The sequence below is a fragment of the Arachis stenosperma genome, chromosome 3 (assembly GCF_014773155.1).
Source record: "Arachis stenosperma cultivar V10309 chromosome 3, arast.V10309.gnm1.PFL2, whole genome shotgun sequence".
NCBI lineage: Eukaryota > Viridiplantae > Streptophyta > Magnoliopsida > Fabales > Fabaceae > Arachis > Arachis stenosperma.
In genome coordinates this window covers 28,096,798-28,109,116 of record NC_080379.1, presented here as the reverse complement: position 1 = coordinate 28,109,116, position 12,319 = coordinate 28,096,798, and the positions used below count along the sequence as shown (strand labels likewise).

Below are 12,319 nucleotides of genomic sequence, written 5' to 3'. Positions count from 1 at the left end.
AAATGGATATTTTCATATTAAAATTTTATGTACTTCTTTCATTTGTTAATTGAATGTTTTCATGGTTAATATTTGGATTTAATTTAATTTGTGTTTATGTGTATCTATATGAATATATAGAAAAAAATTGTATTATATACATATTTAACTAGAGTAAGGCATGGGCGATGCACATAGGAATAACGAAAGTCAATATACTATAATCGTGGATTAGTGTAAAATTATAAACATTAATGTTACATGACTATTAAAATTAAGTCATTAAAATTAATTATTAGTATAAAAGATATGTTGAAATATAAAATATATTTTAAAATATAAAATATATATTAATATATGTATTTATATATAAATACAGAGTAATTAATTGCAGTGTATAAATACATTTTTTAATTGTAAATGTACCATGAAATGCAATGGAGATGAAAATAAACTATACTTACATGAGATGCATAGAAAGAAAAAAAAAAGACAAAAAAGAAAATAGTTAAACAAACTATATATTAAAATAAAAAATAAAAATATCTTGGAGTGGAATAAAATTATAATAATATAAAGTATAGTTATCAAAATTGAACCGATAATTAATTTGATTATACGATTGGGTTACTGGGTCATTGATTCGACTGGTAAATCACTGATTTATAAAATTAAAAGTTAAATGCATATTTTTAAAAATATAGTAATAACAATTAAATATCAATTCTTAGATATAATTTATACTGCAAAAAGAGATAATAAATTAGTTACTAGTACAAAATATTTCTCAATTTAAATGAACAAAAAAAAATAATAACACAATCAATATCAATATATCAATATATTTATATACTATGTGTTGTTACTTGTTTGGTATTCATGTAAATCTATACTTAAAAGAATAAAAAAAAATAAAAATTCATTCATGGTTTTATATATATATATATATATATATTGTCATATATATTAGTAAGAAATAAGTTAGCATAGTGGCAAAGGGGAGGTTGTGTGCACAAGCTACCCCATATTCAAACCTTGCTTTTAAGATTTTGGGGTTGTAGAGGAGGGAGCTCTTATGATGGTTCGGTGGCTCGCGGGTGTACTATGAATCTGCGACGGGTCTAGTACGGTCTGAAGTGCGAACTGATAAGTTTTCAACGGATTTAATCATCGTTGACCGGTTCGAATACAAATCCGATCTAGTCTATCAATTGAACCGATCAGACCACCAATTTTTCGATCGATTCGGTCGGCTTGGTTCAGTTCAGATAACTATAATATAAAATGGTGAATTTGTATTCCACTTAAGTGGGTGATGTGAATGTTGATAATATTTTTAGTTAAGTTATATTTTTTTATATATGATTTTTGGAGAATCAATTTCACTTATGTATTGAAATCAAATGTTATTGTCTATTTAATATGTTAGTTGTTCATGTCATATTTAACAGTGAGATAATATTGAATCCATTTGAAACTTTTTGAGATTAAAATAAAATGTTTAAAACGTTAAGGATCAAACTAAAATTTAGACAAAATATTGGGAAATCAAAATAATACTTTACCCTGTAAATTTTTTTCTATGTCTTTTTTCACATTTAATTTTTGCTTCACCTATATTATTCATCGTTTATACCATCTTAACTTTTGGCACAAGATATTGTTATCTTTGTCATTCAAATATCATTATTTTATGATATATGATTAATTATTTATGATATTTAAGTAATCCAATTTATGTTTATCTTTATAAATTAATAATGAGGATGATGATTGGTTAGAAATTTTGACTGTGATACTCAACCAAGTTGGGTGTTTGTTTTTCTGATGAACCTTGGCTTGAAAAGACTCTAAATTTGTATTATCACTTCAGTTATCTTTTTTAATTTTGCCATTTTTACTTCTGGCAATTGGTTTGTTCCTCAATACAGTGGAGAGTAGTTTCACAGAGTTGAAGTTATTAATTATCAATGCATTTGTGATTGTTTAGGATAGGTCCATGATCTTTTAGAGTAAAGGAATGACTTCAACCTCAGTTGTGCCTCAAAAAAGCCTTTGACTAGTTTGGCTGCTTTGATCTGGGCATGCATACCTCTTTCGCTTGGGGATTTCTGGATCCATTAGATCGACATAAATGAATATTTGAAGGCTTTTACATTTAGCAAGGAGGATGACATTATGGTACTTTTCTTGTACAACCTTTTCTCTTTTGACAATTTTCATGATTTTTTGATATGTGATGTACTTCTTCAATAGTAGCACCACTGGGATTCCCTGGATCTAATTTAGGTTTTGTTTTTCCTTTGGTGTCATTGCAGGCCAAGTCGAAGTGTATGATTTACCACTTCATCTTAAAGGATTGGGTATCAGAATGTTTTGATGGCGATGAACAAAGTGATGTGGTCATTAGGTGCGACTTTTTTCTCATAAACACTTATGAGTTCATCATTATGATACTTTTTCTCAATGTGTTAATCCTAGAGCATTAGTAAATTGGAGGAACATGGTGCTCAATATCCCAACTAAAATCATGGCGGTGGGGGGTTTGGTGTTGGTAAGGGATCGTCAGATAAGCTTGGGAGCAAGAAAGGTAATAGCTGGGAGGGGATTTGTTATCTAGCTCTCTAAGACTATGTTTGTTGGAAAGAAAGAAATTGAGTAGATTTTTATTTTTTTTAGATGTGTTTGGATGAAAGAAAAATAAGAAGGAAAGAAATGTTATAAAAAGATAATTTTACTCTTGTATTATAAAATATATTAAAAAAATTGAAAAAAAAATTGGTATGTCTCGTTCACTTTTTTACATCATTCAACTTTTTTTCTTTAATTTCTCTTCTCAACCAAACAATGAAAAATAATCATTTTTCTTCTAATTTTATTTTCTCTCTTTTCTTTCCTTCTCATTTTCTCTCAAACAAACATAACCTAAGAGCGATTTGGATGTTGAGTGTCTCCTACTTCTTGGCTTCAATGAGGTTGGATTTTCCTCTTATGGTCATAGATAGTCATACACATAGTTTTGGATCTTGATATTGTTTTTTTAGTTAAACTCCTTTTGAAATGAGTCTATTTCCATAATTCTTTTATGAGGGTTATTAGGATTGTCTAGGATTGTAGGTAATCTATTTGAGGGTGGTTCGTGCTGAAACAATCTATATGATCTTTTTGTTGAAACTCTTTTGGTTTTTGTATGATGGAGAACATGTTGACACAATTTTTAAGTAAGATTAGAATTACCTCTCGGAGTCATAGAACATTAATTTTTAGGATTGAGACACGAGACTGTGGATCTCCTTGATCCTGGTTAGTGTCTCAACGCGGTGGCAATGTACCTACAAGAAACTATAACACTCAAGTCAATGATTGTTTAAGAGGTATAAAGATTAAAAGTAGATATTATACCTTGATCATGTATTAGATCATTTATTTGTAATATTTGGAGAGTAAATGTACTAAACAAAATCTCAAGTATCCAACAAGATCAGCTCCATTTGAGAGAATCTTTAGCAAATAAGCAGGGAGCGAACACACAGAACTTTTTCGAAACCAAAAGGCAAGTAAAAATTTTAGAATATTAAAAAAAAATCCTTTACAGTATTTGTGGATAATATTCCACAATTGGTGAATCTTCAATGGGTATGGGAAGTATTTATCAAGGAGAGACAAGATGTTGTTGTCTTTTTATCGAAAAAAAACAGTTGAGCACTCCTCATGAATTTGCTTTTGTTAAATATGCCTTCAAGAACCATACACATAGGGTAGTTTATAACCTTGAAGGCTGGGAAATAAAGAGTATAATTATTAGTGTCTGTTACCTAGATTATTTCTTTATCAATAATAGGTTTATCATTGTAATTATTTTTTAGTGAGAGTACATAAAAAGTACATAGTATATAAGTAATTATTTTTTTAGTGAGAGTACATAAAAAGTACATAGTATATAAGGTGTAATAACTCAACAAATATTTTCTAAAGTAATTTTCATTCTCTCCAACACTGAGAAGAACATATTTCTCTCCCTCTCTTAATCCCTTCTAGTTCATCAAACCATCAACATCACAGCTTGAACAGTTTAGGGCATGACATTTTCTTCATGGTGCGGTGAGCGTAGATAGGTGAAGTATAGTTTTCTGCTAAGAAGGGCGTCTGCAAGCAAGCGACGTTCTAGATCATGTATAATAACGGCGTCTTTCTCATCTTGATTTAACAGTATCGGAACCATTAGTCGCACGCACAGGAACCCCACGTATGTGGGAAAGGACTAATCTTACCCACCCAACAGTTGTGGTGTCTAAGACTTTGAAACGGAGAATTGGTTCCTCGGATCCTGGAACCTTCACTAACATATCCGTAGCTTCCATTGTATGTGCTTTAACGAACCCTTTACCCTTCTTGAATCCGTTTGGGGAGTCTCATTCATCTTATACCAGTTCGTTCCAAGGATCAACTTGCTGATTTTCTTACCAAAACTCAGTCACCGGGTCCTTTTCTTGATAATGTTTTTAAGCTAGGATTGTTAGATTTACACACTTCTAGCTTGCGGGAGGGTGTTACCTAGATTATTTCTTTATCAATAATAGGTTTACGTAATTATTTTTTAGTGAGAATACATAAAAAGTACATAGTATATAAGGTGTAATAACTAAACAAATATTTTCTAAGGTGATTTTCATTCTCTCCAACAATGAGAAGAACTTATTTCTCTCCCTCTCTTAATCCCTTCTGGTTCATCAAACCATCAACATCACAGCTTGAACAGTTTAGGGCATGACATTTTCTTCAGTGGCAGTAGCTAAATACGAGAGAGATGTTAATAAGAAATCTAGTTATAGGGTCAATCCTAGTAGTTACCACATGAGGAGCAACAAAATACTCAAAGAAAGAAGGAGACAAGATATACAAGTTATGATAGATCTTTCAAACATGTCCTTATAGGTTCTGATTATGAAAAAAAAATGATTATAAAGTGGTTGAGAAGTACGAAGATATGCAGGAGACTCTCCAATCTTCTTTCCTGTTGTATTATTTCGGAGAAATAAAGAGATGGTCTGAGGATGAATCTTATAAAACAAGGAGTGAGGAGAAATTTTTGTAATATTGTAGAGGTCTGGGGTGCTATTATGAAATGAGACAAAAATTCTTTTCAAGGTCAAAGCTTCAATTTGATACATGTCATGGCGGAAACTACATGGGTGTTGATATACAAGATAAAGTTCAGTTGGAAGTAAATGAAGCAAAATATGAGATCTTTGTTGAGAAGAGGTATGACAATTTTCGGGTTGATGGTGGCAACATTGTGAGAGTAAAAAATAGAAGAAGGATGAACGAATATGAAAATGAGATACCTATGGCGGTAGCAAAGCCAAACACAAAGGGTTAGAGAAGATAGACAATGATGGGAAGGGAAAAGGGGAACAACATAGTAAATGACGTGGGTGCAATTTATGATTTGTTGGTAGTCTTGGCCTCGAGGAGAAGCAATGGAAAATGATATGGGTGAACTTCTAGATATACAAGACATGAAACTAAGAAATAGTATTGATAGTTCAATCTCAACTAAATACATAGAAGATGATAAATATACAGATGAAGTGATACAAAAAACTCAATTTGGCTTAGTTGGTTGCCCAAGTCAAAGAGTGATTTAAAATAAAGTGGAACGAGTTGTAGTAACTCATAAAGTGGATGATGATGAATTAGTGTCTACTCCTCTATATCCACCGAACTTTTAAAAAGATACTAAAAATGAGCGCCTTCATAATAGGACGAGTAAGGGCAACAAAAAGTCAAGAAGAGTAGGGTTGCAATATGTCCTAGTGCCACAGATGAAGAAAAAGGAGTGCAAATCATCAAGATCTAGAAGAAGATTAAGAGTAGAAATTGATGCCAAAAAATGTTTAATGAAAAAGAGCAAAGACAAATAGTTCTAGAAACAAAAAGAGAGCCATATAAAAAATATCAGTAAAAACAAAAAGAAACAACACAATTTCTCACTAAAATGAAAAGTGAGTAAGGTGAGACCATAGCAATGAAACAGAAGAAGTAAAGTCCCAAGATAAAACTATTAAAATTGTGAGAGTAAGAATTCAATTAAAGATGACTTGCAATGATGATGAAGCAGTAGTAGCGTATCTCATAGAGGAGCTTGTTAAAACTAACAAGGATGAGAAACCTATTAGAACAAGATCAAGATGAAGAAGAAGGACTAGCCGAAGCCAAGTAGGCGGCAACAACTAAGGCCTTCATTTACATGAAAAGTGAAAAACTCTAGCAAAGGACAGTCTTTATACGTGGGTGTTATTAGTCTTGCTTGATTGGTGCTTTTGTGAAGAGTTATTGTCAAATTTTATTAAGGATAAATTTGTCAAAAGAATTATTTTAATATTAAATATAACGTTGGGGTTATTTTGAACCAAAAAATGGGTTAAAGACAATTTTAATTTTGACTATAAACCTTTAGGACTAAAACAATACTTATCCTAAAGATTGAGTATTATTTTAGTCCTTATGATTTTAGCTGAAAATCGAAATTGTCTCTAACATTTTTTTTATGTTAAAAATCGTTCCTATCATTAATTTTAGTTTTAAAATCATCTTTCAAATCTCAAACATTTTTTCAAGATAAAATTGCATCTTCATCTTGTTTTCATTTTTTCACTCTCACAAAGTTTTTTATGTATCTTTCGTCACTTATAACGTAACAAATGAAAATAGTCACCAAGATGGTTGCTTGAAGGTCTAACATTAGCATAAGTTTAATAACAAAGAATGAATAAACTACCATATGTACCTATAAAAGATACAAACACTGTTGTACCCATTAAATAAGAAAAGAGTAAAGTATCGTTTTTGTCCCCAACGTTTGGGGTAAGTTCTATTTGTGTCCCTAACGTTTAAATCGTTCTATTTGTATCCTTAACGTTTATAAAAATGATTCAATGTTATCCTACTATCAATTATACTAACAAATCAGATTATATTTTTCAATTATTCTCACTTGGATGTATTCATTCTCAATTAGGTCTCACTTGGATGTGTTCGATTTTAATATTATACCCACTATTTGTGTTTAGATTCAATTATGTCCCTAGAAAAGTGAATTATGTAAATGTTGTAGGAATTAGTTTCAACATTTGATGAGCTATTTTTCGGAGTAGATCATCGATTCTATCCCAGACATTTGTATTCTAACTTTAAGAAGAGATTTTTAAAACTCTAACTAAAGTGCTCATGATGTGTAATTGGCGGCAGGATAACATTGAATCACTTTAAAAAACGCTAGGGATACAAATAGGACGATTTAAACGTTAAGGACACAAATAGGATTTACCCCAAATGTTGGGGACAAAAACGATACTTTACTCAATAAGAAAACGACCATTATACAAAAAAAAAATGGGTTCTGTGTGATAGAAATATCCAAACCTTAAAAAACTATTCAAAAATCCTAAATTGCCCTTCTCTTCATCATTGCCACCATCATCCTCTCTCACTCACTCACACACTCTCTCTCTCTATATCTCTTTCTCTCTCTAAATCTTCTTTCAACTCTTCGGTAAGTGTCTCAATTTCAAAAACTTAGTTTCAAAGCCAAACCATGAAGCAGCATCCCTAAATTCACTTCACCCATTGCGACCACCATAGGAACCATTGTGACCATAGTAGCAATATCAGGAACCGAACCTTCATCACCACTACCATTCAACAAAACTTCCTTAAACAGACCACAAATCTCACCAAAAAGTCTATTCTCCGAGAACATAAGCATAATCGAGTTCCACGAAACCAAGTTTCTTCGAGACATTTTTTCAAACACCTTGAACGCACTCTCCACAAACCCACACTTACCATACATAACAATAAACGCATTTCCCACAAAAGAATCAGAGCACAGTCCCAGCTTCAAAGCAAGCGCGTGAAGCGCTTCCCTGAGCTCCACCTCTATGAGCCCAACACAGGCCTTGACAGCACACGACAGCGTGAAATTGTACCATACATAACAATAAGCGCATTTCCCACAAAAGAATCAGAGCACAGTCCCAGCTTCAAAGCAAGCGCGTGAAGCGCTTCCCTAAGCTCCACCTCTATGAGCCCAACCTGCCTTGACAGCACACGACAGCGTGAAATTGTCCGGCAGAAGTCCTGCCACAGAGACCAATTCAACGAAGAGCAAAATGACGTAGCGGTAGAGCGCGTAGCTGCTGAGAAGCGCATTGTAGAGGAATATGTCCTTCTTATTGGAAAAATTGTGGAACACTGAGCGTAATTTGGAGGGTGAGACGCATACGCGGGGTACATGGTGATTAAGTGGGTGATGAGAAACTTGACAAAATTTGAAGGAAGAAGGAACCAAATGAAAGGATAGGAGAAAAGAAGGAAGGAGAAAGGGAGGAGATCGTCGGCGGGGCACTCACTGAAGAGTTTGGAGAGAGAGAGAGAGAGAGAGAGAGAGAGAGAGAGAGAGAGAGAGAGAGAGAGAGAGAGAGAGAGAGAGAGAGAGAGAGAGAGAGAGAGAGAGAGAGAGAGAGAGAGAGAGAGAGAGAGAGAGAGAGAGAGAGAGAGAGAGAGAGGGGGGGCAATTTGGGTTTTTGAATAGTATTTTAGAGTTTGGGTATTTCTGTCATACGAAACCCATTTTTTATAGATACAATGATCGTTTTCTTATTTGATGGGTATATTTATTAGCGTTTATATCTGTTATGGGTACATATAATTTATGTTAAGATTTTAAGCAATTATCCTAGTGAATATTTTCTTTTGTAATGTCGTGAGTGAAAAAGGATGAATAAAAGATTTTGTGAGAATGAAAAAAAAATGCAATTTTATCTTTAAAAAATATTTAAAATCAAAAAGATCATTTTAAAACTAAAATTAATATTAGGAACAATTTTAAATATAATAAATGTTAACAACGATTTTAATTTTAGGCCAAAACTATAAACACAAAAATGATGTTGAACTATTATTATTAGGGAGATTTTATAGTATGGATGGCATAAAACTTCCGTACTTAAAAGTTCTAGGTGTATCAGTATCACCCTTTTGTGCAATGCGTGATTAGGACCTGAGAACACAATACATCAGTTTGATGGGATAAGACAACAACAATGCTTTCCTAAAATTATTTGCCTCATTTTAGACTTATTAGTGTTAATGAGATTTGCCTAATAAAAATGTTGGTTTAATATTTTTGCTAATGTGCTTAATGTGCAAAACGAATGGTTTGGGCCTAATAAAACGATTTTAGCCTTTTAAGCATTAATTTAAGTGAATATTAACTATAATATTAAAGAATATACAACGCATATAACCAAAATATTATCTGTTACTGTTCATGTGGATTATATAATTCACAAAGAAATTTTATATTAGGTTCTGAGTTTAATAGGAGGTTGTCTGGGGATTTGTCTTTAATAACCTCAAGTGTTTTGAGCATTTGTGATGTGCACAATATATAAATTATAAATATGACTCATAAGGGGGTTTAATAATAATTATTAATTTTTTATATTCACTCAAATGTTTTTAAAATTCATTTTGAGCCACCCTAATTTCTTTACCCCAAACTCACTGCATTCTCCTTTCTATACACAGAACCACTATTACCGCCACCACTACTTTTCTCTGGATCTGTGTTGTAGCCGTCCAGCCCAGCAATTGCTGCTGTTCTCAGTCCCTCTCCCGGCGTCGTTTTTAGCCTCTCTCTCTCCGCGTCGTTCATTCTCGGTATCTCTCTTTGCGTCGTTCGTTCTCAAACTCGGAGTGCCGTCGTCGTGCACCCGCATCGTTCTCCCTCCTCAGTGGCATCGTCCTTAGCAAGTAGCGGCGACGTAGGTCTCAGTTCCAATGGATCCTCAACCTCATGCATAAATTTGCTTCATTGATTTAATTCAATTTTTTTGTTCCATTTATCTTATTGTTCAATTTTTTGTATTTGCTTCATTGATTTCATTCAATGGTTGTTTTCTGTTATATGTTTGTTCGAATTTTTCTTGTTCTGTTTATGAGGGTTACAAAATTTTGGAATTTGTTTTTATGAGTCTGATTTCAATTTCTGTGTTTATGATTCTATTTTTGATTTGTTAATGCAGCTTGATTTTTTATTTTTTATTTTTTAGTGCATTTATGGTTCTACATATTTTGTAGAATATCCACATACATGATACATCCATTTGGTTGCATATTGATGCAGATTCGCTCCGCACTTCTAATCTGGGATGGACTCATTTGACCTGGGTGGTTACTGCTAGTGCCAAGATACATGCAGTGTGTTGGAGTTGCTGGATTATATATTCAATAAATTTTAGTTTCTAAAATATAGCACTTTTTGCAATCAAACTTAATCTATGGTATTTTGTATTTCTAGCTATCAGAATAATGTAATGCAATGATGTACTTCTTCATATATCGTTCTAAATTGTTTTCAGAATAATATATTCCTCTTTAAATATCTTTATAAATATACTTTGATAAAGAGTTTTAACATAATACAATCTTATTTTAACCAGAATTAGCTATTAGCAAGGTTGCTCACTCGTCTGAATTAACCAAACTGTAATTATGGAAGCGGAACATGATCTTCAATGACAACAAAATAAAACCATTCATGGATCCTATTACACCAAGCATAAGTTGAGTTAGAAAGTGAAAACTATGCCGAAAATTGGCAAGATCATTTCAAATTGAAAGCATTGCAACAAATTTCTTGCATATAGCCTAGTGAGGTATCATGAGTTATTGGAAGTAGGGTTTGATTTTAAGCCACCACTTATGAAGTTATTGGAATCTGGCAACTTAGACCTCTGTTCCACTCTTTTGGTACATTACATCCATTTACATTACCATTGTTTTCAGGGATGAGCATAATGCCGATCCAGTTGCTGCTGTAGAATTTCTGGCTAAATATTGCAAATAGGCTGTGGTAACTTTGGGCAATAATGGATGCATAAATCAGCAAAATTCACCATGTATAGGAGCATGGGACTAGTTATTTGCCAAAAATGTTTTTACTGTGTCATAATGAATGCATATTAGACACATTATTATGATCTAAATTGAAAAATCGTTAAGATAAAGTTCATGTTTTCTTGGTAGTTTTACATTTGTGACACTCATAATGTGAACTAGCTTATAGCTCATGTGATTAATGATCTAATATCTATTTGCTATCATGAACTATGTTTCTCTTTCCATGTTAGGTGGTACGTGTCCCAGCCATAGGGGAAGCAAAAGCTATAGATGTTACTGAAGCAGGAGACCTTTTTGCTAGTGGATTTTGTACGAAATGGTCCCTTGAAGAATGTTGCAAAATAGGTGCATGTAGTGGCGGATCTGTTACCCGCTCTCTTGGTGGTGAGGTGACATTAGAGAATCGGCAATGGCTATACAAGCAGATGCAGATAAGAGATCTTCACATATGAAAAGTTTCAGGAACAAGATGGAAAAGTTCCAAGAAAATGATGCCAAATTGAATGCCTGCTATTTACTACAAAACATCCAGAATAAAAATCAAAACATTTTTTTTTTTAAATTATAGATCAAGTTTACAGTAATTATTGACATAACTGATAACATACATATTATAATCAGATCCTAGAACTAGAATGCCATAAACTTTAATTGCATTTGTATAAATATTAGATACCAACATCAAAATCCAAAATAATGGTCAAGCTTCTTTTCTTCTATTTATTTGTTTGACTTTCTTAATAACCTTTTCTATTGAAGCAAAGAAACAACAAAAACAACCTCCATAGTTAAACAAGAACCACCATCAAAATCAGAACTAACCCATCATCTCCATTGCCCCCAATAGTGAGATTCCCAGAAATAGTAAACATCACCTACCACAAAAGAATCTCCATTTTTCAAACATTAAATCAAAATATATAACAAAAGAAACTTTATTAAAAAAAAATTTGGAAAAGGGGGTAAGTACCTGTTTGCGTTCCCTGGACCTAGCAGCAGACTCTTGATCATGTGTCTCTGCTTCTGAAGAGTGGCCTTGTCTACTGGTTCCTCCCCCGCCCTTCTTTTCCCCTTTGCCACCGCAGCTGCCCCTCCTGATTATTACTATTTCTTTTTCAAAATTAACACAGGTAGATCAGAGTACTCACAAGCTTAATCGCAACCTCTTCATTTTTCTGAATATTGGTACCCACACAAAAATTATTAAAATACATTAATCTGATAAACCATAAAAAGAGAAAGCTCACCGAGGACGTCGCGAAAAGGAAGAAGGCAGACGTAAAGGGGGTAGGAAAAGAAAGGAGGTTCATCGTGATGTGGAAAAAGACAGAAGATAGTGGGTGGAGGAAAAAGCGGAGAGACGTCGCGGAGA

The 12,319-nt window shown here is 33.0% G+C and overlaps 1 long non-coding RNA gene across 1 annotated transcript; it reads left to right on the top strand.

Annotated features, from left to right (window-relative positions):
* Positions 1–9,443: 9,443 nt before the first annotated feature.
* On the top strand, positions 9,444–10,429 carry LOC130968964 (uncharacterized). The gene is made up of 2 exons (XR_009081756.1): positions 9,444–9,809; positions 10,172–10,429. It is a non-coding gene; the product is annotated as an uncharacterized LOC130968964 (long non-coding RNA).
* The last annotated feature ends 1,890 nt before the right edge of the window (positions 10,430–12,319 follow it).